This window comes from Notolepis coatsorum, assembly GCF_963971535.1.
Source record: "Notolepis coatsorum genome assembly, chromosome: 5".
Classification (NCBI taxonomy): Eukaryota; Metazoa; Chordata; class Actinopteri; order Aulopiformes; family Paralepididae; genus Notolepis; species Notolepis coatsorum.
Genome location: NC_140169.1, coordinates 10392664 through 10419213, shown reverse-complemented (window position 1 = coordinate 10419213; position 26550 = coordinate 10392664). Strand labels below are relative to the sequence as shown.

Genomic DNA, 26550 nt, shown 5'->3' with positions numbered 1-26550 from the left:
CACTTTCAGAGTAGCAATGTTGGTCTATATTGTCAATGCCGTTCATCAGTGTCCTGGTGTTAGCTGCTGATTATTTTCACAGAGTTTCACAGAGTACATATGGCTCACTTTACTAACTAACACACTATGTACATATGTGAATGCACTTTACATGGCGTACCCAATGGTGCTTTTCTCTGAAGAAGTGTTTATAGTGTGCAGAGGATGGGTTGAACACAATACCTTTATAAATGTACATGTGTGCTGATGCACACACATAATGGTTATCTGCCATTTTGTCAGGTCAACACTAAACATATTTTACATGTGCAGCGACCATTTTGACAGGTCGAAAATGAATGGACTTGAATATATACACATTGTATGTTGTTTTTGCTACTGTAATGCACTGTACACGGTGTGCCTTACCTGAAGTGAACACATATTGTCCACTTCAAGTGTTATAAATAGTTTGTTATGCTTTTATATTATAGCATGAATGTGAATGCACTTTACATGGCGTACCCAATGGTGCTTTTCTCTGAAGAAGTGTTTATAGTGTGCAGAGGATGGGTTGAACACAATACCTTTATAAATGTACATGTGTGCTGATGCACACACATAATGGTTATCTGCCATTTTGTCAGGTCAACACTAAACATATTTTACATGTGCAGCGACCATTTTGACAGGTCGAAAATGAATGGACTTGAATATATACACATTGTATGTTGTTTTTGCTACTGTAATGCACTGTACACTGTGTGCCTTACCTGAAGTGAACACATATTGTCCACTTCAAGTGTTATAAATAGTTCGTTATGCTTTTATATTATAGCATGAATGTGAATGCACTTTACATGGCGTACCCAATGGTGCTTTTCTCTGAAGAAGTGTTTATAGTGTGCAGAGGATGGGTTGAACACAATACCTTTATAAATGTACATGTGTGCTGATGCACACACATAATGGTTATCTGCCATTTTGTCAGGTCAACACTAAACATATTTTACATGTGCAGCGACCATTTTGACAGGTCGAAAATGAATGGACTTGAATATATACACATTGTATGTTGTTTTTGCTACTGTAATGCACTGTACACGGTGTGCCTTACCTGAAGTGAACACATATTGTCCACTTCAAGTGTTATAAATAGTTCGTTATGCTTTTATATTATAGCATGAATGTGAATGCACTTTACATGGCGTACCCAATGGTGAATAAATATTGTACACTTCAAGTGTCAAGTGTGTATATACAGAACATTATTATGCAATGTGTTTTTTACAACATGTGTGTCGAGTATCTGTTGAACACATGGTGCACTTGCTAATGCAATCACTACTTATCTGAAGTAAAGACATTTCTTCCTCTCCATCAAGTGTCAAGTGTGTATTATATACTTATAATGCAATGATTTTTATAACTTGTGTGTCTTAGATTATAATATACAGAATACAATGCAATGCAAAAATGAGATAAGATATTCCTTTATTGATCCCCTTGGGGAAAATTCAGGCATCATGCATTACATGTCAGAATACCTGTGGACGACTACACCATGATATGCAGGTAAATTCATCACGAACAGCTGTGAAGACATATTAGTATGCTGATATATACAGTAATTGTGTGAAATTGAAGCAATATAATATATATATATACATTATTATAAAAATTCATATGGCATGCAACGTAATCTATATAAAAAATATCCCTATATGCATTGCATTTCATGAATGGTAAAACACGAAGTGGTTTAGTGTTTTAGCATTTATGAAATGCAATGCATATAGGGATATTTTATACTTTACTTGATGACAACGCTTCACATTCGATAAATGGGGGGGGGGGGGGGGGGGTTGATCATGATTGAATTTATTCCAAGTGCATAGTGTACAATGTGTGACATTATGCACTTGGAATAAATGCAATCATGATCTACCCCCCCCCCCCCCCCCCCCCCCCCATTTATCGAATGTGAAGCGTATGCACAGTTTTGCTAAATTGCTGCGTTTTCTATACATATTTTTGATTTACCTTGAAAATGTCTATATGTAATATTAGTATGCCGAGAGATGTGTACGGTAATTGTGTGGACTTGAAGCATACAGCTACACATTATTATAAAAATGCATATAGGCATACAACGTGATCGATACAAATATCTCTATATAATATATGCATTGCATTTCATGAATGATAAACACCACTAAGTGTTGTGTGTACAGTTCATGACATTATTGCACTTGGACAATGTGTTTCAGACGAGGAAATATGATTTTGCGCTGCTGCAGCAAAACGCTCATATCTCGACTTTGAGGAAATGCGCCTCGAATTGGGCCAATATTTACCTTTTTTGGCGTGGAATTGTGAACGAACGACGGCATGGATCAACAAACGGCTTTTGGCGTATTGTACATCAACTAGCATATTGTCAAATGAGCCCAACCATTTCCACATAGCTAAAATATATAATATAGAAATCTATCCGCGGAAATCATGTGTTTTCGCTAAATCAGCCTCTTAAGAGTCTGGCACGGTGAGGGATTTGCCGTCTCCCCCTAGTGGCGTTCAAAGTGTTAAGGAGCTGGTTAAGGTTAGAGTTTGACTTAGAGAATGGCAATATTTTTTAACGTGCATTCATTTCGCCGGTTAAGTTTAGGCATTGTTTCGGAGTTGGTTAAGGTTAGGCATTGTTTCGGAGTTGCTTAAGGTTAGAAGGGTTAAGTTTAGGCGCTGTTAAGGAGCTGGTTAAGGTTAGAGTTTGACTTAGAGAATGGCAATAGACAGCCTATTTCCGCGCTGCAGCGCGAGGCAATAGACAGCCTATTTCCGCGCTGCCGCTCTCTCGCGCTGCCGTGGTCACATGGGCGTATTGGCCAATCAGAGAAACGCTAAACACAAGTTGGTTGCCTAAAATATTCACGCTCCCCGACCAGGTGAGATCAGGGTAGGTTGAAGGAGAGAGAGAAAAGATGAGTCTTAAGCAGGGATTTAAAAGCTTCGACAGAGCAGGCGCACCTGATGATGGTAATTTGTTCCACAGGTAGGGAGCGCGGTAGACAAAGGCTCTGTGGCCGGCGGATTTCTTTTTAACCCTAGGGATCGATAGAAGCCCCGCATTTTGTGAGCGCAGAGCACGAGCGGGCGAGTATCGGGAGATGAGATCGGATAGATAGAGCGGTGCAAGCCCATTTAAAATTTTGTAGGTGAGGAGTAGCACTTTAAAGTCAGATCGGGCTTGGATAGGAAGCCAGTGTAGGGCGGACAAAACTGGTGTGATGTGATCAAATTTTCTAGTTCTAGTTAGTATCCGTGCAGCCGCATTTTGCACGAGTTGAAGATTTTTGATGCTTGAATTAGTAGTCAGATGCAAAACGTTGTGTGTGTGTGTGTGCACGCTTTACCTCTGGGTTATGTCTGTGGAGAGTGTCTTTGCCTCCTGTGGGTCCTTCCTCAGCAGAGCCTGGTAGCTGGAGAAGGACTCCACCATCCCCATGTAGCTGGACAGAGGCATGGCCTTTCTCACCCACACACACTCCTGCCTAGAACACACACACACACACACATATATATAAGTCCTCCTCCAGTGATGTCATCAGCAATTAGAACATGTTCATTATGGCATTACTGTCCAAAGTTCGAAAAGTAAGGAGGAGTTGAAAACAATCGTGCTGGCTGGGTTGTTGGATACAAATATATTTAGTTTGCCCATAGCCCAGGGAAATGTCTCTGAGAACGTCGCGCACGGCGAGGCAGCTGAGGACACTGGTGGTTTAGATCGAAACGCTGGTGCGGTACAAAAACGGAGAGGTGGCATTTCCAAGGGGGAGGAGAATGATAGTGATGACTCTGTACACTCAGGGCGTGCCTCTGTTTCTTCTCCCACTCGTAAATCAAGTAGACGTTTGGCCCATCTCCAGATGGAGGAAAGAGAGGCTATGCGAGTCAGGGAGGAGAGGAAAGAAGAGAGGAAGGAAGAGAAGGAAGAGAGGAAGGAAGAGAGAGACAGGGAAGAGAGAAGGGAAGAAAGAGAGATGCTGAGGGAAAAGGAGGAGAAGGACAGGGCGCTGCTGAGGGAAAAGGAGGAGATGGACAGGGCGCTCCAGGTGACTATAAGAAGGATGGAGTTGGAGAGTGGTGGCTCTTCCTCCTCCTCAACTGAAGTCTCCCAGGGCCTTTTTAATATTGGGCAGCATATTTCTTTAGTTCCCGTCTTTCGGGAGTCTGAGGTGGAATCATATTTCTCTGTTTTTGAGCAAATAGCGTGGGCTTTGCATTGGCCAAAGGACCAGTGGGCAATTTTATTGCGATACAGACTCACTGATAGGGCTCAGGGGGCATGCCAGTCATTATCGAATGAAGACAGCATGGTATATGAGAAAGTGAAAAGTGCTGTCTTGCGCGTATATGAACTGGTGCCGGAAGCGTATAGGCAACGATTTAGGGCACTAAGTAAAGCTCCCTCTCAAACACATGTTGATTTTTCCCGTGAACAACGGACTATGTTTGATCGTTGGTGTGCAGCATGTAGCATGGATAGTGTCGAAGTTTTGAGCGAGTTAGTCCTCATTGAGCAATTTAAGAAATGCGTGCCCGAACGCATTTTAGTGTACTTAGAGGAACGCAAAGTTTCTACCCTCCAGGAAGCTGCAATTTTAGCAGACGAGTTCGCATTGATCCACAAGAATATTGCTGTGCGAAATAATGTGTATGTAGGAGGTGGTGCGTTCTCTCCTTCTGAGTCGCCGTATCAGGGAGGTGACGAGCGAGCATTCCGGCCTCGCTCACCGCCGTCTCGAAATGCCTTGGGTGACGAGCGAGCATTCCGACCACGCTCACCGCCGTCTGAAAAGGCCACCTTTGTGTGTCATTATTGTAAGAAAGAAGGGCATTTTATGAGGGACTGTCATGCGCTAAGGGATCGACAGGAGACCAGGGAGTCAGCCCAGGAACCGAAAGGGGTGGGGTTGATTGGTACAGTGTCATGTCCTGACCAGAATAGCTCTTTTGAACCCTTTTTGTTTGATGGTTATGTGTCCCTGTCGGGTAAAGTTGGGGACTACCAACGGGTGAGAATACTCCGTGATACAGGAGCCTCTCAATCGTTCATCCTGGCTGATGTATTACCATTGGATGTGGACTCCTGTCAGTCGAGTGAATTGGTGAGAGGTATTGACATGGGGTGTGTGTGCGTGCCGTTGCAGAAGGTGCATGTACAGTCTGCACTGATCACAGGTTGTTTTCCGGTCGCGGTTCGCCCATGTTTTCCCGTAAAGGGTGTGGATTTCGTCATGGGGAATGATATCGCTGGGGGTAAAGTCGTCCCTGTGTTGGAGGTTGAAAACGCTCCATTTACTGACTCATTGTGTGATGCGTTGATTGATAATCACCCCAATGTTTCTTCCATTTGTGCTGTCACTAGGGCACAGGAGCGGAAGCGAGACCGAGGTCTAGCATTGGGTGACTCTGTCTGTGGTGAGTTTTGCAAATTGGCGGTGGAGCAACAATTTGAGGCGGGGGATGAGGTGTTTATTGTGCTGCCCACGCCTGGTACTGTGCTCACTGCCCGGTTCTCAGGACCTTATGTGGTAAAGAGAAGGGTGTCTGCCACTAAGTATAAGTTGTGTACGCCCGAGCGGCGGAGAAGGACACGCTGGTGTCATGTGAATAGGCTAATGAAAGGTCCTGCCCGCGTCTCGTCGGAGTTGAGATGTGACAGGACTGTTGTTTCACATGCTGTGTTGTGTTCTAATGTGCCTTACAGGACGCACGGTGTTGCTGTTGGGAGTGCGAACCCCATTGAGCAACTACAGTGACTATGACTACAGTATACCGTCATGGCCTCGGTATGAGGAATGCACCAGCCACGTCCGACGGCTGATGCATCTGGTATTGGGAGGTGTGCCTAAGGCCGGTATATGTGTTTTGGGTGATGTGGTGGTTGACCGTGTGGGCCCGAAATAGGGGCATGTGGCCTATATGGAGGGTGATTTTTATTTATTTCTGTTCTGTTGGTGCTAATCTGATGTTGGTTAATAATAAGTGATAATGTTTTGCTAACCCTGCGGGTTCGCTCTTATGGGGGGAGGTGTGACGTACGTGGGTTGGTCATTATCATTATTACTGTATTTGGAAGACCATGTGAACATCAGGTTAGTATAATTAGTATGTGTTATGTTATTTTTGTTTGTGTGATGTGTCATCTTCTAATCCTGTTTCTCTTTCTCCCTTCCCAGATACCACTCATCCCCCTGATTGAGCTGATTGCACCTGCTTGATTGCACCTGTGGGCAGTCAGTTGGATGAGTGGATATAACCTGGAAGATGACACACACACAGGGCGCCTCATTTGGATCACTGCCACGTTCCAGAGTGGAGTGAGGAGGTTGCCTTCTTGCCTAGCTGTAGCTGTGGAGCGATACTGTGTGGCTTGGTGCCATTTACCACTTGGTGTGGATTAATCCTGTACTAGTTGTGGTGTCCTATGATGGACACGTTAGTATTTTGCTAAGTGTTTGTTTGTCTGTATGTATACCTTGTTTGTTCTCCCCTACCTTTTTCCATGTGCACCATGGAGGAGGTTTAAAGCCCTACCTCCATTAAATATATAATTTACTATTTGGAAAACATCTTGTGTTGTGGCTTTCTTACCTACCTGGGACATTGCTTTAAACGCATTTACTGAGAGAGGCTGTTTTTTGCTCATGTGCAGCCGGCTCCAGTTATTATTCTGTGTGGTCCTTAGACCTTTGTACATGACAATGTTAACTGAGCATTCACAGATGACTCACACACCTTAAATGAAATACAATATGATGCTTGCACAATACAAACTTACAAGCAATAATTTCCAAGGCACAAACAGAGCTGGAAAACAGGAGCTGCAGCTGAGAGCAGACCTCATGGCAAAACACCGTCTGGATAATGAGAATAGCTGACCTGGCAGCGTCACATGATTGAATCAGCCAATAGCGTCAAAGCTAGAACGAGCTCAATAAAATGAGTGCACTACTCAAAATATCCACAAGAGGGAAAAACACAATGACCAAATAAGTTCGAATAGAACATGACAGTACTCACGTTTTTGTGTAGTAGTTGCAATATTCCAAAATAATATATATATTTTTGTATAAGCTGGAAAACACCGCAAATCCATAGCCCTGAAGTCTTATGTAGTACAGGTCCAAATTTTATAAAAATCCGTTCAGGAATGAGTCTTCTAGATACATCCAGGTAAACCGTGTGCCAAGAAAAAAGCTCTCTATCTCTCCATTTCCTCATCCAAGTAAATTCATTCGGAATTTGTATCACTTCTGTCGTCTTCGCTTGTCAATTTTCACCTAGATCCCTGATTCGCACAGGAAATACTAATGTACAGATACCGAGATGGCACACCATGTACCTGTTTATTGCACTGTTTTATTGGATTCTATTAATATGTTGTACCACTGTATTTTATTGGATTCTATTATATGTTGTACCACTGTATTGCACATCGTCGCGGGCAAGACCAGCCGCATTTCATTGTATACCTGTATGCCGTGACAATTAAAACTCTTGAATCTTGAATCTTGAATCTTGAAATATATCACTGGAAAGCTACACTCATTGTTTGCTACAAGTTACAACGCTGACCAATAATTTTCGCAATCGGCGGATGATTGACTTCTGGAGCCTCGGGAGTCCGGGGTGATAATCTGATGCGCCTGCGTAAAAAGTTGCACGCCTGACATATCGGCATTTAACTCGAGAACCAAGGGACGGATTGATGTGGCTTTCGAATGGCAACAAATAGCGCTTTAATTCGGTCATTTATAAATGACGAAAATCGCAGCCCCGAGCCTTCAGACGCTTGCAAAATGCTGTGAAACCGAAACTGAAACTTAAAAACAATGAAACCCGGACATTTACATGAATTTATAAAACCCCCCCGGACGCCCCGGACAGGGCGTGAAAAGAGGACATGTCCGGGCAAAAGAGGACGTTTGGTCACTGTACAGGGCAACAAGGGGAGTAGAGCCTGAGGTCGTAATAATGCTAATGCTATTGCTAATAACTATAACTGGAGCGTGGGCAGTGTGTTTGTCGGCCAGTGTGTTTGTCTGTGTGTTTGTTTGCATTAGCATTAGGAAACAGGAAGTGAGTGACAGACGAAGAGGCACAGGCAGAATCACCGTGACACCTCCCATAAATCAGTTCATGTGATATGAAACGAGGCGGTATTTCAATGGACAGAAAATTATTTGCTGCTGTCAGCCCATGTGCAACTTTTCATCCACCCTTTAGTTAGAGGAACAGCATGGATTGTGCTGAGGAATGACTCTACGGAACAACAACATCACTGGTCAGTAAGAAATAGGGCCAGGGTTCCAAAAAACAGAACAGTGTGGTGCTGAGAGACGGGAGTCGGAGACAGTGTTGCAAAGTTGAATGTAACTCCTTTAATATTCATCAGCACAACTACAAACTACAGTACGTTACTGGAAAGCTAGAATGAATGCCGGTGGCAGGAAGTGCCACACCCTAAATCGTTCAGGGGGAACCAAGATTCCCAACAACAGTTCTGTGTGAATTATGTACAATCACTACAACAACCCCATTGAACCAGACAAACTATGAAAACAGTCAAATGGAATAATGTCAGTGAAATGGAAGACACAATCTTTAGATTTGCACGGCATGAATCTAAAGGTAAATCTCGCATAGCCTACACGCTGCAAGAACAGAGAGACTCAGACTCAGCTTCTTTCCCCAGGCCATCAGAACACTGAACACTGATCTCTCAGAGTCTCCACACACAAGCACACATGAACACACACATCCTCACTTGCACTCTCTCACACACAAATACACTACAAAAAAGGTCACTTTAAAAATACATAACTGTATATTGTATATTATTTTATACAACGGCATGCAAATTTCTCGATTCTGATTGGCTGAAACAGTCATTTTACACGTCTTTATTGGCAACAATCCACGCTGCTGGCCAGTGATGCCGGTAACGCGTTACTAAGTAACGCGTTATTGTAATCTGATTACTTTCCCCCGAAAATAGTAATCTAACGCGTTAATCTTTAAAAGCCAGTAATCTGATTGCAGTTACTTGTCCAAGTGGCTGTGCATTACTATTTCGTTACTATCTCATCATAAATTCATAATGCAGGGGGAATGCAGTATTTTATTTCGTTTTCGACAGTCAAAAATACATTTTGAGCTGTTTTTCTTTTGGGAGTGACGTAGTGTGGCAGTGAAAGGGTTACACAAGAATGTGTCCCGCGGGCCGCGGCGTGACTGGACACTCTGTCTGTGAGTGACTCTGCCTTGGTCCAATCACATTCCCCATCCACAGTCTGCGAATCAGAGGCAGAGTAGGGCGGGTCTTCACAGCACGTCATGTGACATATGCGCCAATTGTGTGACAGCAGGGCTCCGTCGTCGGAGAATTCCAGTGTGAGTTTCTGTTCAGACTTCCATCCCAAAACGCTCGTCAGTCACTACTTCACGTTCATATGCGGAGGAAACAAAATACTGTCTACCGCTAAAAACAGCACATCCAATTGCATTGAAAGCATCTGGAATCACAACACTAGCCGACGCTTCGACTAGGTACAGGAGGAATCGGAGGCCAGCCAAACAGCAAAAGAGAGAGATAGTTTCTTTCCCTTTTGATTAATGTATATTTGATGGTGGCAGAGCAAAAGCTCTTATTTGCCAGATTTACAGTTAATTTACATGTTAAAGAGAGACGAATTGAAAATGGGGGACCCTGATGTAAACAAGACGAAAGTCTTTCTCTGGTCTGCATTCCCTTAACAATTGTATGTATTGAGCCGTACTGTACTGTACCCATTCTGCAATCTGTTAATAAAGTTTTCATTCATTCATTCATTCAGACTGATTGTATGTTTATAGAGAGACATTTATAAAAACAATTTAATAGTTACAGTTGATATAATTGAATAGTTCAGCCTGCATTTGTTAGATGTGAATAGATACACTGGTTTTGTAAAACCACTGGCTGGCTGCTCTAATGCTGTGAGCATCATAGACTGTTGCTTTACCATACTTGATGGTACAGAAGCTGAAGCACTAGTTTAACAATTTACGTTATGTGCAGAGAAACAAGTTAAAAACAATTTATGCACTTTCAATAAAGCGTTTAAAAAAAACGGTTGGGGGAACGACGACGACTTCGTAACCTAGTTACTTTCAAAGTAACTAAGTTACTCTGATAATCAAGTAATCAGTAAAGTAACTTGGATTACTTTTTAAAGGAGTAATCAATAATCAGTAATCGGATTACTTTTACAAGTAATCTGTGGCATCACTGCTGCTGGCCCAGGACCCGCCCACAACCGACCCACATCACATCACTCCGCCGGATCACAAGAAGGTGGCCAATAATATTTACAAATGGATATGTTAATGGCGACTAAACGACTAAATATGAAGCGATTCTGTCAAGGGGAATGTGTTAGCCCTTTAAACAATGTTGGATGATGTAATTGATGGGTCTTGAGGCAATCTAGAACAAAAGAAAAATCGCGGTTTGATTGATAGATTAATTGATTGATTTAAATTTCTACTTCCTTCTTGCTACTGACTGCAGCGTTCTCTCTCACTGTCCGACGCTGGCGTACCCACAAACACACACACACACATACACACACACACACACACACACACACACACACACACACACACACATACACACACACACGCACACACACACTGTGACACACACACACACACACACACACGCACACACACACACACACACTCCTGTCTGCAACAGCGGGGGAGTCAGACTGAGAGAGAAGCAGCGCTGTTTTAAGTGAGCATGGTCTATTGAATTGATTGATTGGTTGATTGCTAATTTTATTACTGTACCCCTGGTTTCCAACTGGTTAAGTTTAGGCTAAAAGAAATAAATAAAAAAATAGGGCGAAGAAAACGTTTTTTTCCTATGCATTCCCTTAACAATTGTGTGTATTGAGCCGTACTGTATTGTACCCATTCTGCATCTGGTAATAAAATTTTCAATCAATCATTCCAATAATACACAGTTGGATGTGTTAGTTGGTTGGATGCACTTCAAGCTGCTTCCACATGAGGCAACTTCTCTCAATCATTCCAATAATACACAGTTGGATGTGTTAGTTTGGTTGGATGCACTTCAAGCTGCTTCCACATGGAGTTGTGGGAACTACTTTTTCTGGCGGATGGTTTTTTCAATAAATCTTCGATTAATGTGTGTTTATTGTATAGAAATAAGGTTGGATGAATCTGGCAGTTGTATAAAAGCTTTACACCACGTGCAGTCGTGATTTGTGACCAATAAACCATGCCTAGGGGGGTCTAACGACCCTCGGCTGCGCCTCGGGCCTAACAACCACCCCTAGGCATGGTTTATTGGTCACAAACCACTCCTGCGTGTGATGTAATGCTTAAGTACATAGTGTGTTACAATCAGGGACGTGCACAGGACTTTAGATGGGCAGGTGCTCAAAGGCTGAAAAGGGCACTGGGCCTGTGCTATTTTTGGGGGGCCTTTTTGGGTGGGGAGGGGCCTTTTTATGCTTTTTGGGGGGTTTTGGTGATCAAATATTGAATATTAAACTATAATAATCAGTGCGGTAGCTCACTTATCCTTGAAAGACACTTTTATCACTGACTTAAAATGCCCATACATCTCCATAAATGTTCAGGGCGGAGGGAATAAGTGCTTACCCTACAGACCCCAAGTCTGTTAGGACAGCAGACTCGGTTGGCACTGCTCAAAACTTACCTTTTTAAAATAGCTTTTAAATGAATTATTATCTTTATTTCATTGTCTTATTTTTCTTTATTTCTATAAATTTTACTTAAATATTTTATTATAATTTGTATCATTGTTTTATGTAGTTTTTTTATCATTTTATTTGTTCTTTTTTAATGTCAACATATTATTTAAATTATTCAAATGCAACTCAAACATGTTCCGTTGTGATGTCACCAGTGTTGGGCAAGTTACTTTTAAAAAGTAACTAGTTACAGTTACTAGTTACTTCTTCCAAAAAGTAACTCAATTACTTACTCAGTTACAAATGATACAAGTAACTAGTTACTTCAGAAAGTAACTATTGTGTTACTTTCAAGTAAATTTGTTACATAAACAACATACACAAATCTAAACTATTTGAATGTTGCTGTGGGACAAAGTGAGACTAGCCTCCAATCAAATGCCATGTAGATATACAAATACAAACACAATAGATATTTTGGAACTTTTGATATGTATTGCCGCTCAACAGGAAACAACTGGGCAACATTAAATTATGCTTGTTAAGCACTATACCAAAAATAAATAACAAATATATACTGATTGATTGAACATTTTAATTAACAGATTGCAGAATGGGTACAGTACAGTACAGCTCAATACACACAATTGTTAAGGGGATGCAGACCAGAGAGACTTTCGTCTTGTTTACATCAGGGTCCCCCATTTTCAATTCATGACATTTATGACATACACAACATACAGTTATAAGAATCTAATCTAATCATCTACTAATCTAATCATAATAATAATAATAATAACTTTATTTGTATAGCACTTTTCATACAGAGGTTGCAGTTCAAAGTGCTTCACAACAGTAAAAAATACAGGCATAAGCGAGCATAAAAAGATAGACAGGTAGAATCACAGTGTTTCACATTAGGATCTAGCATCCCAATAGGCTCTCCGCTTACAGTTTTCAGTAACACAAATAGTAAAAATAGTTTAAAATGATTCAGTTTAAAAATAGTAAAATAAAAATAAAATAAAATAAAATAAAAATTATAAAATAGAACGGACATAAAAAATACAGGCATGAGCGAGCATAGCAAGATATGGCAAGTGACAACAATGCATAGACATAAGATTACAGTCTGTTCTAACAGACCAAACTGCCATGTATTAAAGTTTACAGACAATCCATGCTGATTGATCTGCCATAAGCAAGTGACATAGACATAAGATTACAGTCTGTTCTAACAAACCAAACTGCCATGTATTAAAGTTTACAGACAATCCATGCTGATTGATCTGCCATAAGCAAGTGACATAGACATAAGATTACAGTCTGTTCTAACAAACCAAACTGCCATGTATTAAAGTTTACAGACAATCCATGCTGATTGATCTGCCATAAGCAAGTGACATAGACATAAGATTACAGTCTGTTCTAACAAACCAAACTGCCATGTATTAAAGTGTACAGACAATCCATGCTGATTGATCTGCCATAAGCATAAGATTACAGTCTGTTCTAACAAACCAAACTGCCATGTATTAAAGTTTACAGACAATCCATGCTGATTGATCTGCCATAAGCAAATCATAGTGTTTCACATTAGGATCTAGCATCCTAATAGGCTCTCTATTCAGTAATACTCCTGTAATTCAAATAATAAAAATAGTTTAAAATGATTCAGTTTAAAAATAGTCATCAGTAAGAAGTAAAAAGTGCAATAACCGACGGACATAAAAAATACAGGCATGAGCGAGTATAGCAAATAATAAGAATAGTTTAAAATGATTCAGTTTAAAAATAGTCATCAGTAAGAAGTAAAAAGTGCAATAACCGACACATGAATTTGATAGGCAGTGTAAAAGAGTAGGCAGGGTAAGAATAAATACAAGTTGTGTCAGGATATCCCTGATGTTTCCTCTTGCCACTAGGTGGTAGCAGATATCTATCAGTGAAATGCCTGAGCAAAGAGATAGGTTTTAAGCTGTCTTTTAAAGATGTCTAGCGAGTTGGCTTCCCTGATGTTTTGGGGTAGTTTGTTCCATAGTTTTGGGGCATAGTTGATAAAGGCTGCATTACCGATCCTCTTTTGACTGCTTCTGGGAGCCTCTAGTAGTCCAGCAGCTGATGATCGCAGTGTTCTTGCTGGTGTGTAATTTATTAGAGTGTTGGCGATGTAGCTAGGTCCCTGTCCATTTAGAGCTTTGTATGTAAGGAGAAGGACCTTAAAGTCAATTCTAAATGTTACAGGAAGCCAGTGTAAAGCGGCTAAGACTGGACTAATGTGCTCTCTCCTTTTGGTTCTAGTTAGCAGTCGGGCTGCAGAGTTTTGGATTAGCTGAAGCCTCTCTGTGGTTTTCTTAGGGAGACCTGTGAAAAGTGCATTACAGTAGTCTAACCGGCTAGATATGAATGCATGAATTAGCTTCTCAGCATCGTTCTGATTAATAAATGGTCGTACTTTTGCTATATTTCTGAGATGGAAGAACGATGTTTTCGTCACTTTGCTAATATGAGAATTGAAGTTCAGTTCTGAATCTATGACAACCCCAAGACTAGTGACCTCAGATTTGATCCAAGGGGTTAGTCCCCCCAGGTTCTTTATTAATGTTTCTTTTTTAGTTTTGGAGCCGATAATTAGAATTTCAGTTTTGTTCTCGTTTAGTTTCTGGAAGTTCTTACTCATCCATTTATTTATTGCCAGTAAGCAGTCTGTAATGGAGCTAATCGCTGTATCATTTGGTTCAGCAGATATGTACAGTTGTGTATCATCCGCATAGCTATGGAAATCTACATTATGTTCTCTGATGATATCACCCAGCGGTAACATGTAAAGGGAGAAGAGTAAAGGACCTAAGCAACTCCCTTGTGCAACTCCATAGTTGTTGTCGTATATATCAGACATGTGATCTCCTAGTTTAACATAGAATTTCCTCCCTCTGATGTATGTTTTAAACCAGCCTAGCACATGGTCTGAGAAACCGACATGGTTTTCAAGACGATCGATTAGAATATCGTGATAGATTGTATCAAATGCTGCACTGAGATCTAACAGGATAAGGATGGAGATCTTTAGTCTGAGGTCACTGATTATTTTGGTGAGGGCAGTTTCAGTGCTATGATATTTTCTGAATCCTGACTGAAATTCTTCTAAGATGTTGTTTTCTTCAAGAAAGGAATTTATTTGAACTGAAACTATCTTTTCAAGTACTTTACTAATGAATGGTAGGTTGGATATTGGACGATAATTTGCCATTTCATTACTATCCAAGTTAGGTTTTTTTAGTAATGGCTTTACAACTGCTGTTTTAAAGGCATCCGGGAAAATACCAGTCCTAAGGGAAGTGTTTATGATATCTAGCACAGGGCTTGAAACACTATTAAATACCCGTTTGAAGAAAGCTGTAGGTATAGGGTCAATGTCTGAGGTGGAGGAGTTACATTCTGAGACAGTTTTGCAGAGTACATCTAATGTGATGCATGTGAAACTTCTCATGGTTACATTGCACGGTTTGCCGCAATCAACTTTATTTCCATCATGAGTAATGCTGGCCCTGATCAAGGTTATTTTGTTGTTAAAGAATAGTGCAAGTTCTTCACACTTAACCGTTGATGACTGAGGAGGTGTAGGGGCAGTGTTGAGTAGTACATTAATAGTGGAAAAGAGGATTCTGGAGTTTCCAGCATTTTCTGTAATGATTTTAGAGAAGTAATCTTTCCTTGCTAAGCGGATGGTTTTATTATAAGCAGTTAAATCATCTTTGTATATATCACAGCATATGGTGGTTTTTGTTTTTCACCATTTTCGCTCCGCTGCACGACATTTCCTTTTTTCTTCGTTGACCGTATTATAGTTTAACCAGGGCGAGGCTCTAGTTTTCATCTTTTTCGTTTTTAATGGGGCGACAGAATTTAATATAGATGACATTGCATCATTGAGATTTTCTACCATTTCATTTAGAGAGCTGTCATGATTGTGTGGTTCATGTAGTCTGATAAGATCAATGAACTTTGATTCAGCTTTGTCATTTAGGAGCCTCTTTTTAACTATGATTTCTTTTTTTGTTTTAGTAAGGGTTATTTGAGTATCAAAAAATATACAGTGATGGTCGGAGAGAGGTAATTCAGTTATTGAGATATTTGTTATGCTTAGCCCAGTTGTTGTTATAACTAAGTCTAGTGTATTCCCAAGCCGGTGAGTTGCATTTGTTATATGCTGTATTAGGTCAAAGCTATCCAGTAGATTATTTAGTTCCATAGTTTTGGAGTCTGTTTTCTTATTAAAATGGATGTTCAGGTCTCCATTTAGGATCACCTTATCATATCCGGTAACACATAGTGAGATCAGTTCAGAGAGCTCCTGTATAAATACTGGTGAGTGTCTAGGCGGGCGGTATATTGTGACAATAATAGTTGATTCTGTTTTTAGTTCAATGGCAAGATATTCCATTGACATGAACTCGCCTAGTTCTGTGATTCTAAACAAGAGTTTTGAGGAGAAGATTGCTGCAACTCCTCCGCCCCTTTTATTTTTTCTGGGTATTTGAAAAAAGTTATAGTCTGGTGGACAAGCTTCTATCATTATTGATGTAGCTGTGTCATTATTTAGCCATGTCTCTACTAGGCAGATGCAATCTAAGTTATTTTCTTTAATCAGATCATTTACTAAGAAAGTTTTATTATTCAGTGATCTGACATTTAGGAAAGCTAATTTTGGCTTGACCGTGATGGCCCTGAGGTTAATAGCAGGTAAACGCATTGATGGTGTATATTTTTCACCATGCCATTGGCTGGTTAGGATTACTTGTATGTTTTGAGAGATGGCATGGCAATTGTGCTATTCTGCACCGTACTGACTGTACTGTGCTTTCGGGGACATTTGATCAGACGAGATGGCCTTGTGTGATATGGGGGGGTGGGGGGGGGGGGGGACGTCTTGTGCTGCTGTAATCCGTGGTGAGATTGTGTCCTTCATGACTATCTCTCGTGCTGGTATGAGCTTAATATTCTTGGAGGCCATCAAGGCATGACGCATGTTTGCTGATAGGAGCTTTGAACCTAAGCGATTTGGGAAGAAGCCATTTCTTTGAAAACGTTCTGGGTTATTCCAGAAAACATTGAAGTTGTCAATGAATTTCAGGCCGTGTACGAGACATGCAGCCCCTAACCATGAATTAAAATTTAGGAGTCGACTGAATGCTTCCTGTCCTCTGCGAAAGCATGCAATTGGTCCACTGATGGACACATCAGTGTTTGTGTACACAGACTGATGTTTGTCTAGTGTGTTCATTAAACGTGTGAAATCGTCTTTCAAAGTCTCTGTGCCAGTCTTCTTTCGCAGGATGTCAAACGATCCAGAGTGAATGACAATTTTTGTTATTCCCGGTCTGATTAGTGTTGGAAGTTTTTCGGTCAGCTCTTTGACAGATGTATTGTCTAGACAGATATTTTCTGTGTTTGCCATCTCCACATACCTTGTTGTGGAATCTCCAATCAGTATACAGTCTATTTTCTGTGTGAGGTTAGCATTTTTCTTTCCAACAGTTTTGGGGCAGTTTGTTTTTGGGCTAGGCCTAGTCTGCCGGTTCTTTCCACAGTCCTGTGGCCTTGGTGAAGCCTCGTTAGCCTTCTCTATAGCCGGCATGTTAACGCTGGTCCCGTACCTTCGGCGTTGGCTACCGCAACGTTCTCGGCGCATGATAGTCTCTTCGCTGTTAGCCGTTCGCTCGGTCTGGGTCGTGTTTGCTAGCCGTGTCGCTAGTGGCTCTGTTTTCCTCGTCGTCTCGTCGTTAGCGTGTGCTCCGATGTGCCGGCTGTTAGCTTCGCTAGCATTAGCGTGAGCTCCGGCATGCCAGCTGTTTGCTTCGCTAGTGTTAGCGTGAGCTCCGGTATTCTTGCTATTAGCGTCGTTAGCGTGAGCTCCGTTTCGCCCGCTGTTTGCTTCGTTAGCGTTGTTAGCCACGCTTCTATGTCTCTTTGCTTTGGGTGTTGATATGCATGTTTCTGAGAGTAGGTTGAAACTATTTCCTGGCGGTACCGGGGGTGAGGTCCTGGTTCGTTTTTTTTCTCCTTTTTTCCTTGACGGTGATCCACTGCTTTGGTCTAGCTCCTTGGTTGTGCCAAGGACCGTCTTTTGGGTGGTGCTGTTCTGTAGCTACTAGCATAGGCCAGGTTTCAATCATGGTATTGTTGGCTATATTTGTAGTAGCTTCAAACATAGAGTCAAGGAATTGCTCATTCTGCTGTATTTGGTACAGGGTAGAAACCCGAGCCTCCAGCTCTACAATCTTCATACTCATCTTCAAGCAATTAGTACATTCTGTGGGAGAGCCGAGTCCCGGCATATTCCCTTATTTCCTGTCTTTTCAGGTTAGGCTAAACTGAAGCTAAGATAGGTACTTAGCTGGTGGTGGTGGTGATGATGATGATGGTGGTGATGGTGGTAACCGTCATGACATTTAAGACATGCATGACTGTTACGACCCTGGCTCATGGGCACGCAACCTATGTGCAAACCGACACCAAAACCCTGTGCTCTAACTCAACGTGCTACTATATCAAGGAACTATTAATGTAATTGTAAACTAATGTACTAATGTAAACCCAATGGACAAGGACTGGAAGAACCTGACAGCTCTCCCTCTAAGCACAGACCTGCATGTGTGTTACTAGGCCTGGCTTTAAAGCTCCCAGCAGGTAACCAATCAGCACTAATTGCTAATTGGCAGCCCTCACCTGCATGCCCCGTGACACAGGAGTGATCAGGCCTGCCTGAACAGTGCACAGGAGTGATCAGGCTCCTGGTACATAACACCTCCCCCACCAAACTGGTTGCCCCAGAGGCAACCACCACACAACAAACCATAAAAAAAAAAAAACCCATTAGTTGTCAGGGCCACCACCACAACAGTGATAGCGGGTCGGCCCCTGTCGAACACGACCACCAACCGTGTTGTATGCTCCCTTTCAACAGGCCCCTCCACCGATACCGACCTGTCAAAAATAGACTGCAAACCAAAATCAACCTGAGAACTGCGCTCAACAGAACAGAACACAGCAAAACAAAAACCCTAGATCACTGATACCACCACCGCGCCCATATCCATCCCACCTGGCACTGGCAGTCCAGGATACTGCAAACCGTGAACATCCAGAGTAGGATGTACCGCCTCAGGTACAGCCCCACCGTACCTGGAACATGGCAGTACGACAGTCACAAAAACGTCTGGAACACCATCTAAAATGGCGTCACCCAAAATAACATTGTATTGATCAAAATCAAAATGGCTGCCACTAGACAGACCAGGTCGCGAAGGCGGCTCCTGCTCCACAGGACACAGGTAACTAGGTTGACCATCACACCTAGTGCATGGCAGAGAATCAGTGTGGACATGTGGATCAATGTCAGAATCATCAACTGACATACTGGGACCATCCCTGCCCACAAGTGAAACATTAGGGACAATATAGCTACTGTGGGAAGGCTGGCAGCCTAAGTCAGGCTTAGTAGTCTCTCCAACTAGAACGGTGTCACATGAAACAACAGCACCTCAAAGCCACAATCAAGAGAATCATTATGCAGAGGTAGATCCACAGTGTGCTTTCCAAAATTCTCAACAGGTACACATTTTAATTCAACAAAGAATGTGTCACTAAGTGTAATGTCCCAAGTCGAAGTATCAACAACATCACTTTTGTCCTTTGACATTTCCCGAGCCACAGCACACACAGGAAACACTCCTGGATGTTTCTGTGCCAGCTCATTAGGGACCTCAGAAACCACAGGAATGGGAGTTACAACCGGAGTAGCCAACACTTTGTCACCAGCCAAATCATTCCCTAGAATGAAGGACACCCCCTTTATGGGAATGTGAGAACATACCCCCACAACAACATTGCCTGATACTAAGGGAGAATTGAGCGTGACCTCATGCAAAGGTGCATCCACAAATCCACCCCCAAAGCCCCGAACAACGACACCGGAATGCAAAGAAGAGTTTTCTGAAAACGGCAAAACCCCCTCCAGAATGAGGGACTGAAAAGCACCGGTATCTCTCCAAATTGTTATAGCCTGTTTGGACTCTAGTGCATTAGTCAGGGAAACAAATCCATTCATCATAAACCTTGAGGAACCCTCGAGCTCTTTGTCCACACGTTTGATACTTCCCCCATCCCCATCTAACGTTGGCATAGGCGTTTTGCATATGGTTTCTACCAGAGCCACGGTTCTGAAATGTTTCTGCTCAAGCACCGGGCACCCAGCAACGATATGACCAGGTTCTTTACAGTAGAAACAGATAATCCCTTCTGGGAATGCACCAGCAGTACCACCCCGCCTAGGAGGTGAAGTTAACTGACCAGCAGACACAGGTTTTGGGAAACGGCCCCCCTGAACAGGACGCCTATCCCCGGACTCAACACGGTAGTCCTCCAAAAACACGGACTTGTGTGTCAACACAAACTCATCAGCGAAGACAGCGGCGTCGCCTATCTTCGATACCTTACGCTCATTTAGATGTGTGGAAACAGTATCAGGAACACATCTTTTAAATTCCTCTAGGAGAATCAACTGCCTAAGCTGCTCTCTTGACTCTGCCTTCTGAGAAGTGCACCACCTGTCAAACAGGTTCTCCTTCTCCCTTCCAAATTCAACATAAGACTGCCCCTCCGACCTGCGATAACCTCTAAAACGCTGACGATAGGCCTCGGGGACCAACTCATAAGCCCTCAAAATGGAAGCTTTAACCAACTCATAATCAGCGCTTTGTTCAAGGGACAGAGCAGTGTAGGCTTCTTGTGCCCTACCAACTAAAACACATTGCAGCAGCAGTGTCCAGGCGGTATCAGGCCACTTCAATGTGGTTGCCACCCGTTCAAAAAGGGGAAAATATCTTTCCACGTCTTTCTCAAAAAATGGTGGCACCATCCTAATATTCCTGCCTACATCAAACCCGGAACGTGACTCTGGATGCAGAGCACCCGCCTGCAAGGCAGCATGCTTATATTCAAGCTCCTTCTGTGCACGCTCGTGCTCCAACAACATTTGTTTCTCCTTAAACTCACGCTCCTCACGCCTCTCTCTCTCCTTAATCTCACGCTCCTCTCTCCTCTCCTCACGCTCTCGCTCTAGCTGCCTTTCCTTAAACTCCAACTCCCTTATCCTCTACTCACCCTCCACACCAGGTAATAGCGGAGACGCGCCAGACGAAGCAGGCTCCTCCACCCTCTCCTCAAGCACCTGCTCCCTAACGAGTAACACCCTTAACGCACTCAAGGCAGACGGCTTCAAACGTTTCTCCCCTGCAGAAAGCTCCACCCTGTAGTGTACAGCAAGTTCTAGCAGTTGTTCTTTGGAAAACTTCTCTAACAAGTCATGAGACGGGCGATCAACAAAGTCCCTGATGGAAGCCATTGTCACTGAACCAGCCACCCCAAGCTACACACCCTACCTCACGGTCACAAAGAACCACTAACGAACCACGAAGACCCCCCCAACGAACCACTGAAGAACCACGAAGAACCACTGAAGAACCATGAAGAACCACTGAAGAACCACTGAAGAATGCTAAATGCCAATAATAACAACCAGAAGGGAACACGGTGGAAATGTGAGCTCTACGGAGCGCACCTTTCTAGGTTGCAAAAAAAAAAAAAAAAAAAAAAAAAAAACACACCCACCCTAAATAGACGTGTCATACACGCAGGGTGTTAGGTGCTACCAGGTATGCTCACCAAACACTCAAACAAACCAAATAAATCCAACAAACAATCCCAAACAGGTGCGCCTTCTAACCTGATGTGACTACATATGCTTCTACGTCTAAACTGCAGTCAAAACCGGCCCACCACATGTCTACCCTAAGAAACACTAAATCAAGCCCTACCACACTACCTGTGTTTTCTGGCCGCCCTAATCTACCTACCCTTAAACTAATGCCCTGTAGACCTAACCATCTTCAACCACACCTGCTACCAGTCAAAGATCATACTTGACCATCCACCCGTCCAGTACATGATACGGTACCAGACAAGCAGATGGTGCTAATCCCTTCTCTGACTGCCCCAGGAGTACGTGGTGCACAGGACGCTAACCAACAACCAGAAAATAATGTCCCTATCTACATGTGGTGCCCACTAAACTATATATTTTAACAGCATAAGTAGTCACATCAAATTACAAACAAATATGGCATACTCACCTGTTTGATGAAATGGCTCAAGCCCCCACGCTACACCATATGTAACGAACACCACCCAAACCATAATACCATGACACCCCGTGTAACACAAAAAAAAAAAACACCAAACAAATTTCTAGGGGTAAAGATCCCGGACGAGCGCCCAACTGTTACGACCCTGGCTCATGGGCACGCAACCTATGTGCAAACCGACACCAAAACCCTGTGCTCTAACTCAACGTGCTACTATATCAAGGAACTATTAATGTAATTGTAAACTAATGTACTAATGTAAACCCAACGGACAAGGACTGGAAGAACCTGACAGCTCTCCCTCTAAGCACAGACCTGCATGTGTGTTACTAGGCCTGGCTTTAAAGCTCCCAGCAGGTAACCAATCAGCACTAATTGCTAATTGGCAGCCCTCACCTGCATGCCCCGTGACACAGGAGTGATCAGGCCTGCCTGAACAGTGCACAGGAGTGATCAGGCTCCTGGTACATAACAATGACATACAGATATATATATATCTCTGAGCACCTGAAGACTGTGCTATTAAACCAGGAAGTGCAGTACTGTTGATAAGGCTGTAGCCTCCACTACTGTAGTGTCCTGCGCTGCAACACAACTAACACAAGAGTGAACAAAAAACGCTCATGGACCCGCGGTCTGTCGTTGACTGCTCGTTGTTCGTTGGATTAGTTTTGGATTATTTGGGCTCGCTAAACAAACTATTAAAACGTACACAGAACCGCGGTCTGTCGTTGACTGAGTCGCTTGTGTTGTCGCTGTGTGTCAGACTCTGGATTCTTTCGAACACCCGCCCACCTCTACCTCTGATTGGCTTACCATAACATTTTACTCAACCTCAGCCAATCGCGCACTGCCCACTAACCAAGGAAAAAAAGTATTGCTTCTCTGCGCAGAGATCTGTCTGATTAAAAAAACAGCTTCAATCATAGTAACGCGCCGCATTTTTTGGCAGTAACGGTAACAGCGTTATTAAGATTGGAAGAGTAATCCGTTAGATTTTCTCATTACTGAAAAAACGAACGCTGTTAGTAACGCCGTTATTTATAATGCCATTATTCCCATCACTGGATGTCACAGTATGATGACATAATCAAACATTCTAGAATATTTGTGATGTCACAGTATGATGTCATAATCAAACATTCTAGAACATTTGTGATGTCACAGTATGATGTCATAATCAAACATTCTAGAACATTTGTGATGTCACAGTATGATGTCATATTAGAACATTCTAGACATTTGTGATGTCACAGTATGATGTCATAATAGAACATTCTAGAACATTTGTCAACATATTCTCTCAGAAGATCTCAGATCTCAGAAGACAAGTGAAGATATCACTTGTTGTTTCCGGCTACTTGTCTGTAAGCTTGAATATATTTTGTAGATACAATTTAATTAACAATGTCCCGTACAATGAATGAACTGTGTCAGGAGGGAATGTTATGTGATGTGGTCATTAAAGTCAACAGCACTGAGTTTAACGCCCACAAGAAAATCCTGTGTGACTGCAGTCACTATTTCATCTAAGTTTATCTTGGTTCAGGTTAGCTTGGTTCAGGTTAGCTTGGTTAGTAAACAGATATTATACTGTACTTTTACTGTAAACAGATACTATACTGTACTTCTACTGTAAACAGATACTATACTGTAAAAAAATACTATCCTGTACTTCTACTGTAAAAAGATACTATACTGTACTTCTACTGTAAACAAATACTATACTGTACTTCTACTGTAAACAGATACTATACTGTACTTCTACTGTAAACAGATACTATACTGTACTTCTACTGTAAAAAGATACTATACTTCTACTGTGCTAAGACCCTATACTTCTACAGTGAAAATATATTACTACACAGGACAGAATGTTGCTTACTGTTTACTCATCACATATCTCTATATTCTGCATCCCACAGAGCCCTCTTCAATCGCTGGAGTGACTCAGAGAAAGCAGTCCACACTATCCCTGGGGTGTCCCCGGGTATGATGCAGCTCATCATAGAGTATGCCTACACATGCTTTGTGCCGGTGACAGCAGAGAACGTGGAAGAGCTTCTGGTGGCTGCAGACCAGCTTCAAGTCACTGGCATAGTAGGAGCGTGCTCTGACTTCCTAGAAGGCCAGCTGTCTCTGGAAAACTGTGTCGGCATCTGGAGGTTGCCGGACTGCTACTGCTGCCCTGACCTGAGGCGCAAGGCCCATCTCATCATCGTGTGCCACTTTGAGGAGATGTTGCACGTCTCACAGGAGTTTGTGGAGCTGTCCCTGCAGCAAATGGTGGACATCATCGAGAGGGATGACCTGAACGTGAAGAATGAGGAGACGGTGTTCGAGGCCATCCTCCGTTGGATCGACCACTCCCGTGAGGAGCGTAAAACACACATAATATCTGTTTTTAGTTTGTGTAATGTAATATCTGTTTTTAGTTTGTGTAATGCACATAATATGGGAACTTTTATCCATATGGTTGAGGCTGTTAGGAATTTTTGCAGATCACTCTCTCTATATGGAGGTAAAAAAGAAATAATTGGCATAAAAAGGCACTTTTTTATGAGGCACAAAAGGGCAGGTGCTTGCGCACCCATTGGGCTCTATGTGTGCACATGCCTGGTTACAATGCTTCTTAGCTTAGCACTGTATTGTATTTTATTGTATTTTATTCTTATTACTTTATCATATCTATTTTATTATCTATTCTATCTTATTATTTTATTTTTGCACAATCAAGGCGGGCATGGCCACCTTCATTTCAATACATGTCTAGATGTGCATGTGACAAATAAATCTCTTGAATCTTGAATTGAATCTTGGACCGGTGCTGAGTGAGAGGAAGAAGACGTGTGGTCTCTCACCAGTCCTTGTCAGGGTACGAGAGGGACTCGTAGGTCTGTCTGTAGAGCTCAATAGAGCTGGGGCCAAGGTGGGAACTTCGGAAAGGTTGCAGGGCGGCGTAAAACTGAGAAAAGACAAACAATGAAAAGGGAGTCAATATTAGGGCATAAAGAGGTTATCGGACTCAGTGTCGGGTGTTCGGTTGTAGCCTAACGTTACCTCCGTATAACTAAATCAAAGTTATACGCCTTAATGTCCCCATGGGCCGGACGCGTCTTTTAAGCAAGTCAAGAAGAAACATCACAATAAATCAAGAACAAAACAAAAATACTTTGTTTTGACTTGTACGACTTTGGTCTGACTTGTCGTACAGAACTCGTAAGTCGCTTTGGATAAAAGCGTCAGCTAAATGACAATATAACATTTCAAATGGGGGTTTAAATTGCTGCTTCTATGGTTATTTTGGTTGTAAGAACACATCAGTGAAGTTGTGCTTTTTATTGTCATTTCTGGGAGTAAAGTATAAATTCACTTTTTGAAAGTAACCATGCTAAACATACTTAATAAAACCAGGAAGACAGTAGACATCTAGCGATTTTAAGATTACTGAAGAGGTACCCAAAAAATACCCACCCAATCAAAGAGTTAAGAATACTGAAACTCTGTACTAAGAAGACCATACTTTGGGGTTTTCAAACATGGCAATTGTCTGAAAACTTCCCTCACAAGACACACAAAGCAGAAATCGTTTGACAGGCTGGGACCTAGATCCACAAAGAATCGATTGCACGGAGCAAGTTGCACCCTTACTTACAATTAATTATGAATTGAAAATGGGGGACCCTGATGTAAACAACACGAAAGTCTTTCTCTGGTCTGCATCCCCTTAACAATTGTGTGTATTGAGCTGTACTGTATTGTACCCATTCTGCAATCTGTTAATACAATTTTCATTCAATCAATCACCATGCAGGGGGGGGGGTACACTCAAAATGGGCATTTCACTGCTGTCCAATCAGCAGGACTTCTATTTTGACATTTCTCATTCCATACTTGGTAAACAGCCAAATCAGCAGTGTTTCTAAACAGCTGATGCCACAATGTTGAGCCAACTCCTACGACCAGCCTGATCTTGCTTAAAATATGTATAATCGACCACAGGAAAAAAACATTATAGCCAAAAGTAATATAGTATGTATTGTATAAAAAATTTAACATGTGTACGTATTACATAAGTACATATATTACATATTATATTTTTTACTTTAAAAATGTTCTGAAAACTTTTAAAACCTCTTAACATGCAAGGGCCCCCATGTGGGCCCTTTTTAGGACGATTTGCCCACTGGCACTTTGGCGACCACTAGTGGTTCGGGTGTGAATATTTTGTAATACAATATATATATCTATCGAATTGAAGCCCCCTTTGTTGCCTGTTGATAGCCCTTTCAGGTGACAAAATCCGTTCAGCGGTTCTCGAGAGAAAGAGAAAAACAGCCGAATGAATTGAAGTCTATGAGAAAACTGCGTTTTCTTTTGTACACAGTTTACCAAAATCACTCCTAATCACTCATGTTTGAATGGATCTTTATGAAACTTGGACATGTACTACATAAGGCTTGGATCTCCAGAGTTTTTTAAGCCTCCAGCCATTCTGGGGAAATACTACTTCTGGAATACTAACTACTACAGAAAAAAGTTTTTCTACAACTCAAGTTCAGACCTATGTT

At 42.1% G+C, this 26550-nt stretch overlaps 1 pseudogene across 1 annotated transcript in view; it reads right to left on the bottom strand.

Moving 5' to 3' along the window:
• The window catches only part of LOC311229262, a 146400-nt pseudogene that overhangs the window by 15350 nt on the left and 104500 nt on the right, over positions 1-26550 (bottom strand). The window contains exons 9-10 of the transcript in view: positions 24841-24944; positions 3393-3530 (exon numbers count right to left, since the gene is read on the bottom strand). The product of the transcript in view is annotated as an uncharacterized misc_RNA (transcript). The remainder of the gene's footprint in view (positions 1-3392; positions 3531-24840; positions 24945-26550) is intronic.